Source organism: Scyliorhinus torazame, chromosome 19 (genome assembly GCF_047496885.1).
Source record: "Scyliorhinus torazame isolate Kashiwa2021f chromosome 19, sScyTor2.1, whole genome shotgun sequence".
Classification (NCBI taxonomy): Eukaryota; Metazoa; Chordata; class Chondrichthyes; order Carcharhiniformes; family Scyliorhinidae; genus Scyliorhinus; species Scyliorhinus torazame.
In genome coordinates this window covers 24,122,406-24,130,502 of record NC_092725.1, presented here as the reverse complement: position 1 = coordinate 24,130,502, position 8,097 = coordinate 24,122,406, and positions in this window count along the sequence as shown.

Here is an 8,097-nt window from a genome sequence, read left to right as displayed (position 1 = left end):
GTACAGCTGAGTTCTCGTTCCGAGTATGTACAGCTGAGTTCTCGTTCCGAGTATGTACAGCTGAGTTCTCGTTCCGAGTATGTACAGCTGAATTCTCGTTCCGAGTATGTACAGCTGAATTCTCGTTCCGAGTATGTACAGCTGAATTCTCGTTCCGAGTATGTACAGCTGAGTTCTCGTTCCGAGTATGTACAGCTGAGTTCTCGTTCCGAGTATGTACAGCTGAGTTCTCGTCCCGAGTATGTACAGCTGAGTTCTCGTCCCGAGTATGTACAGCTGAGTTCTCGTCCCGAGAGTATGTACAGCTGAGTTCTCGTTCCGAGAGTATGTACAGCTGAGTTCTCGTTCCGAGAGTATGTACAGCTGAGTTCTCGTTCCGAGAGTATGTACAGCTGAATTCTCGTTCCGAGAGTATGTACAGCTGAATTCTCGTTCCGAGAGTATGTACAGCTGAATTCTCGTTCCGAGAGTATGTACAGCCGAATTCTCGTTGCGAGAGTATTTACAGCTGAATCTGTTGAAGTTTACCTGTATTTTCACAAATGTTGACATTAAAAACTTCCAACTGTTTTAAGAACCCTTCTTGGTTGATTCTCATTCTGAGAGTACAGCTGAATTCTTATTCTGAGCATTGACAGCTGAATTTTTGTTCCGAGCATTTACAGCTGAATTCGCATTCCGAGAATATTTACAGATCAATTCTCATTCCGAGAGTATTTTGGATGCTAAATTTTGCCTTGGTTTAATTGCTCTGATGTATCACCTTTTGCTCTTGAGTCGGCAGGTATCTTTCTGATACCGCCATGTGGTTCAAGTCCGAGTAATGATCAATAATCCAATACACTGCTTAGTAAGAGTTAAATCAAAGCACATTTATGATGTACAGTAATCAATACTCATGCATAAATTCTACGTCTAAGATACTTCCGACAACTAACAGGCCAATACTTAACTTCGAAATGGCCCACCAGGTCATGGAAACGAATGGCCTTTTGTTCGGGTTCTGAGTGCGGGATTCGAAGCTGGTACAGATTGACAGCGAGGAGCGCCTACCTCGTTGCGAGCGTTGAAGTAAGACTTACTGGTTGTTTCGCGATGGCTGGACCGGTCACTGTCAAGGGTTGGTCTGCGTTGCTGAGTGACCCGGTCAGAAGAAGAAGCAGAAGGGTCGATTTGAACTTGGACTCTATTGGGGCGGACCCTGTACCTGGTTCCAAGTGATTGGACTTTGTCCCAATCACTTGGTTCGATATTGTCCAATGCTGGAGCGATTCCTTGATCGATGGGCGGTCTTGAGGTGGTCGTTCACCTCCCTTTGTGTAGGCTTTTGCTGGCGACGCTGAGTGGGTTGGCTTTGTGTGTCTAAAATGTTGCACATTGTTCCTGGGGATTGCTCATTAGTATGCAGATGGCTGGTGTTTTGTTGTGCTGATGGTTTCTGGTATCGATCTTGTTTGGCCTTCCCAGAGGGGAATACACAGTCTACCTGTAGCTGCTTGTTTTAGTCCTGTTGGCTGATTTTCCCATCAGCCTTTGCCGTTCGCCATTTTAACTGGCGACAATTTACAGCTGAATTCTCGTTCCGAGTATTTCGAGCTGAATTCTCATTCCGAATATTTTCAGCTGAATTCTGATTTCGGGAGTATTTACAGCTGAATTCTCAATCCGGGAGTATTTACAGCTGAATTCTCATTCCGGGAGAATTTGCAGCTGAATTCTCATTCCGAGAGCATTTCCAGCTGAATTCTCATTCCGAATATTTTCAGCTGAATTCTCATTCCAAGTATTTACAGCTGAATTCTGATTTCGGGAGTATTTACAGCTGGATTCTCATTCCGAGATTATTTACAGCTGAACTGTCATTACTGGAGTATTTACAGTTGATTTCTCATTACGAGAGTATTTACAGCTGAATTCCCATTACGAGATTATTTACAGCTGAATTCCCATTACGAGATTACTTACAGCTAAATTCCCATTACGAGAGTATTTACAGCTGGATTCTCATTACGAGAATTTACAGCTAAATTCTCATTACGAGACTTTACAGCTGAATTCTCATTACGAGACTATTTACAGCTGAATTCTCATTCAGAGTATTTACAGCTGAGTTCTCATTCCGAGTATTTTCAGCTGAATTCTCATTCGGAGTATTTACAGCTGAGTTCTCATTCCGAGTATTTACAGCTGAGTTCTCATTCCGAGTATTTACAGCTGAGTTCTCATTCCGAGTATTTTCAGCTGAATTCTCATTACGGGAGTATTTACAGCTGAATTCTCATTACGGGAGTATTTACCGCTGAATTCTCATTCCGGGAGTATTTACAGCTGAGTTCTCATTCCGAGTATTTTCAGCTGAATTCTCATTCGGAGTATTTACAGCTGAGTTCTCATTCCGAGTATTTACAGCTGAGTTCTCATTCCGAGTATTTTCAGCTGAATTCTCATTCCGAGTATTTACAGCTGAGTTCTCATTCCGAGTATTTACAGCTGAGTTCTCATTCCGAGTATTTTCAGCTGAATTCTCATTACGGGAGTATTTACAGCTGAATTCTCATTACGGGAGTATTTACCGCTGAATTCTCATTCCGGGAGTATTTACAGCTGAATTCTCATTCCGGGACTATTTTCAGCTGAATTTTCATTCCATGAGTATTTACAGCTGAATTCTCATTCCGGGTGTATTTACTGCTGAATTCTCATTCCGGGAGAATTTACAGCAGAATTCTCTTTCCGGGAGAATTTACAGCAGAATTCTCTTTCCGGGAGAATTTCCAGCTGAATTCTCATTCCGAGAGTATTTCCAGCTGAATTCTCATTCCGAATATTTTCAGCTGAATTCTCATTCCGAGTATTTACAGCTGAATTCTGATTTCGGGAGTATTTACAGCTGGATTCTCATTCCGAGATTATTTACAGCTGAACTGTCATTACCGGAGTATTTACAGTTGATTTCTCATTACGAGAGTATTTACAGCTGAATTCCCATTACGAGATTATTTACAGCTGAATTCCCATTACGAGATTATTTACAGCTAAATTCCCATTACGAGAGTATTTACAGCTGGATTCTCATTCCGAGAATTTACAGCTAAATTCTCATTACGAGACTTTACAGCTGAATTCTCATTCCGAGAGTATTTACAGCTGAATTCTCATTACGAGACTATTTACAGCTGAATTCTCATTCCGAGTATTTACAGCTGAGTTCTCATTCCGAGTATTTTCAGCTGAATTCTCATTCGGAGTATTTACAGCTGAGTTCTCATTCCGAGTATTTACAGCTGAGTTCTCATTCCGAGTATTTTCAGCTGAATTCTCATTACGGGAGTATTTACAGCTGAATTCTCATTACGGGAGTATTTACAGCTGAATTCTCAATCTGGGAGTATTTACAGCTGAATTCTCAATCCGAGAGTATTTACAGCTGAATTCTCAATCCGGGAGTATTTACAGCTGAATTCTCAATCCGGGAGAATTTACAGCTGAATTCTCATTTCCGAGAGTATTTACAGCTGAATTCTCAATCTGGGAGTATTTACAGCTGAATTCTCAATCCGAGAGTATTTACAGCTGAATTCTCAATCCGGGAGTATTTACAGCTGAATTCTCAATCCGGGAGAATTTACAGCTGAATTCTCATTCCGAATATTTTCAGCTGAATTCTCATTCCGAGTATTTGCAGCTGAATTCTGATTCAGTGAGTATTTTCAGCTGAATTCTCATTCCGAGTATTTACAGCTGAATTCTCAATCCGGGAGTATTTACAGCTGAATTCTGATTTCGGGAGTATTTACAGCTGAATTCTCAATCCGGGAGAATTTACAGCTGAATTCTCAATCCGAGAGTATTTACAGCTGAATTCTCAATCCGGGAGTATTTACAGCTGAATTCTCAATCCGGGAGTATTTACAGCTGAATTCTCAATCCGGGAGAATTTACAGCTGAATTCTCATTCCGAATATTTTCAGCTGAATTCTCATTCCGAGTATTTACAGCTGAATTCTCATTCCGAGTATTTGCAGCTGAATTCTGATTCAGTGAGTATTTTCAGCTGGATTCTCATTACGAGAATTTACAGCTAAATTCTCATTACGAGACTTTACAGCTGAATTCTCATTCCGAGAGTATTTACAGCTGAATTCTCATTCCGAGTATTTACAGCTGAGTTCTCATTCCGAGTATTTTCAGCTGAATTCTCATTCGGAGTATTTACAGCTGAGTTCTCATTCCGAGTATTTACAGCTGAATTCTCCTTACGAGAGCATTTAATGCTGAATTCTCATTCCGACTATATTTACAGCTGAATTCTCATTCCGGGAGTATTTACAGCTGAATTCTCATTCCGGGACTATTTTCAGCTGAATTTTCATTCCATGAGTATTTACAGCTGAATTCTCATTCCGGGTGTATTTACTGCTGAATTCTCATTCCGGGAGAATTTACAGCAGAATTCTCTTTCCGGGAGAATTTCCAGCTGAATTCTCATTCCGAGAGTATTTCCAGCTGAATTCTCATTCCGAGTATTTACAGCTGAATTCTCATTCCGAGTATTTACAGCTGAATTCTCATTCCGAGAGTATTTCCAGCTGAATTCTCATTCCGACTATATTTACAGCTGAATTCTCATTCCGAGTATTTACAGCTGAATTCTGATTCCGGGAGTATTTACAGCTGAATTTTCATTCCGAGAGTATTTACAGCTGAATTTTCATTCCGAGAGTATTTACAGCTGAATTCTCAATCCGGGAGTATTTACAGCTGAATTCTCAATCCAGGAGAATTTACAGCTGAATTCTCATTCCGAATATTTTCAGCTGAATTCTCATTCCGAGTATTTGCAGCTGAATTCTGATTCAGTGAGTATTTTCAGCTGAATTCTCATTCCGAGTATTTACAGCTGAATTCTCAATCCGGGAGTATTTACAGCTGAATTCTCCTTACGTGAGCATGTAATGCTGAATTCTCATTCCGACTATATTTACAGCTGAATTCTCATTCCGAGTATTTACAGCTGAATTCTGATTCCGGGAGTATTTACAGCTGAATTTTCATTCCGGGAGTATTTACAGCTGAATTCTCATTCCGAGAGTATTTACAGCTGAATTCTCATTCCGAGAGTATTTACAGCTGAATTCTCAATCCGGGAGTATTTACAGCTGAATTCTCAATCCGGGAGAATTTACAGCTGAATTCTCATTCCGAATATTTTCAGCTGAATTCTCATTCCGAGTATTTGCAGCTGAATTCTCATTCCGAGTATTTGCAGCTGAATTCTGATTCAGTGAGTATTTTCAGCTGAATTCTCATTCCGAGTATTTACAGCTGAATTCTCAATCCGGGAGTATTTACAGCTGAATTCTGATTTCGGGAGTATTTACAGCTGAATTCTCAATCCGGGAGTATTTACAGCTGAATTCTCAATCTGGGAGTATTTACAGCTGAATTCTCAATCCGAGTATTTGCAGCTGAATTCTGATTCAGTGAGTATTTTCAGCTGAATTCTCAATCCGGGAGTATTGACAGCTGAATTCTCAATCCGGGAGTATTTGCAGCTGAATTTTCATTCCGAGAGTATTTACAGCTGAATTCTCAATCCAGGAGTATTGACAGCTGAATTCTCAATCCGGGAGAATTTACAGCTGAATTCTCATTCCGAATATTTTCAGCTGAATTCTCATTCCGAATATTTTCAGCTGAATTCTCATTCCGAGTATTTACAGCTGAATTCTCATTCCGAGTATTTACAGCTGAATTCTGATTCCGGGAGTATTTACAGCTGAATTTTCATTCCGAGAGTATTTACAGCTGAATTTTCATTCCGAGAGTATTTACAGCTGAATTTTCATTCCGAGAGTATTTACAGCTGAATTTTCATTCCGAGAGTATTTACAGCTGAATTCTCAATCCGGGAGTATTTACAGCTGAATTCTCAATCCGGGAGAATTTACAGCTGAATTCTCATTCCGAATATTTTCAGCTGAATTCTCATTCCGAATATTTTCAGCTGAATTCTCATTCCGAGTATTTACAGCTGAATTCTCATTCCGAGAGTATTTACAGCTGAATTTTCATTCCGAGAGTATTTACAGCTGAATTCTCAATCCGGGAGTATTTACAGCTGAATTCTCAATCCGGGAGAATTTACAGCTGAATTCTCATTCCGAATATTTTCAGCTGAATTCTCATTCCGAATATTTTCAGCTGAATTCTCATTCCGAGTATTTACAGCTGAATTCTCATTCCGAGAGTATTTCCAGCTGAATTCTCATTCCGAGAGTATTTACAGCTGAATTCTCCTTACGAGAGCATTTAATGCTGAATTCTCATTCCGACTATATTTACAGCTGAATTCTCATTCCGAGTATTTACAGCTGAATTCTGATTCCGGGAGTATTTACAGCTGAATTTTCATTCCGAGAGTATTTACAGCTGAATTCTCAATCCGGGAGTATTTCCAGCTGAATTCTCAATCCGGGAGAATTTACAGCTGAATTCTCATTCCGAGTATTTTCAGCTGAATTCTCATTCCGAGTATTTTCAGCTGAATTCTCATTCCGAGTATTTGCAGCTGAATTCTCAATCCGGGAGTATTTACAGCTGAATTCTGATTTCGGGAGTATTTACAGCTGAATTCTCAATCCGGGAGTATTTACAGCTGAATTCTCAATCCGGGAGAATTTACAGCTGAATTCTCATTTCCGAGAGTATTTACAGCTGAATTCTCAATCTGGGAGTATTTACAGCTGAATTCTCAATCTGGGAGTATTTACAGCTGAATTCTCAATCCGAGAGTATTTACAGCTGAATTCTCAATCCGGGAGTATTTACAGCTGAATTCTCAATCCGGGAGAATTTACAGCTGAATTCTCATTCCGAGTATTTTCAGCTGAATTCTCATTCCGAGTATTTTCAGCTGAATTCTCATTCCGAGTATTTTCAGCTGAATTCTCATTCCGAGTATTTTCAGCTGAATTCTCATTCCGAGTATTTGCAGCTGAATTCTCATTCCGAGTATTTGCAGCTGAATTCTGATTCAGTGAGTATTTTCAGCTGAATTCTCAATCCGGGAGTATTTTCAGCTGAATTCTCAATCCGGGAGTATTTACAGCTGAATTCTCAATCTGGGAGTATTTACAGCTGAATTCTCAATCCGGGAGAATTTACAGCTGAATTCTCATTCCGAATATTTTCAGCTGAATTCTCATTCCGAATATTTTCAGCTGAATTCTCATTCCGAGTATTTACAGCTGAATTCTCATTCCGAGTATTTACAGCTGAATTCTCAATCTGGGAGTATTTACAGCTGAATTCTGATTTCGGGAGTATTTACAGCTGAATTCTCAATCCGGGAGTATTTACAGCTGAATTCTCAATCTGGGAGTATTTACAGCTGAATTCTCAATCTGGGAGTATTTACAGCTGAATTCTCAATCCGGGAGTATTGACAGCTGAATTCTCAATCCGGGAGTATTTGCAGCTGAATTCTGATTCAGTGAGTATTTTCAGCTGAATTCTCATTCCGAGTATTTACAGCTGAATTCTCAATCCGGGAGTATTTACAGCTGAATTCTGATTTCGGGAGTATTTACAGCTGAATTCTCAATCCGGGAGTATTTACAGCTGAATTCTCAATCCGGGAGAATTTACAGCTGAATTCTCATTTCCGGGAGTATTTACAGCTGAATTCTCAATCTGGGAGTATTTACAGCTGAATTCTCAATCCGGGGGTATTGACAGCTGAATTCTCAATCCGGGAGTATTGACAGCTGAATTCTCAATCCGGGAGGATTTGCAGCTGAATTTTCATTCCGAGAGTATTTACAGCTGAATTCTCAATCCGGGAGTATTTACAGCTGAATTCTCAATCCGGGAGAATTTACAGCTGAATTCTCATTCCGAGTATTTTCAGCTGAATTCTCATTCCGAGTATTTTCAGCTGAATTCTCATTCCGAGTATTTGCAGCTGAATTCTCAATCCGGGAGTATTTACAGCTGAATTCTGATTTCGGGAGTATTTACAGCTGAATTCTCAATCCGGGAGTATTTACAGCTGAATTCTCAATCCGGGAGAATTTACAGCTGAATTCTCATTTC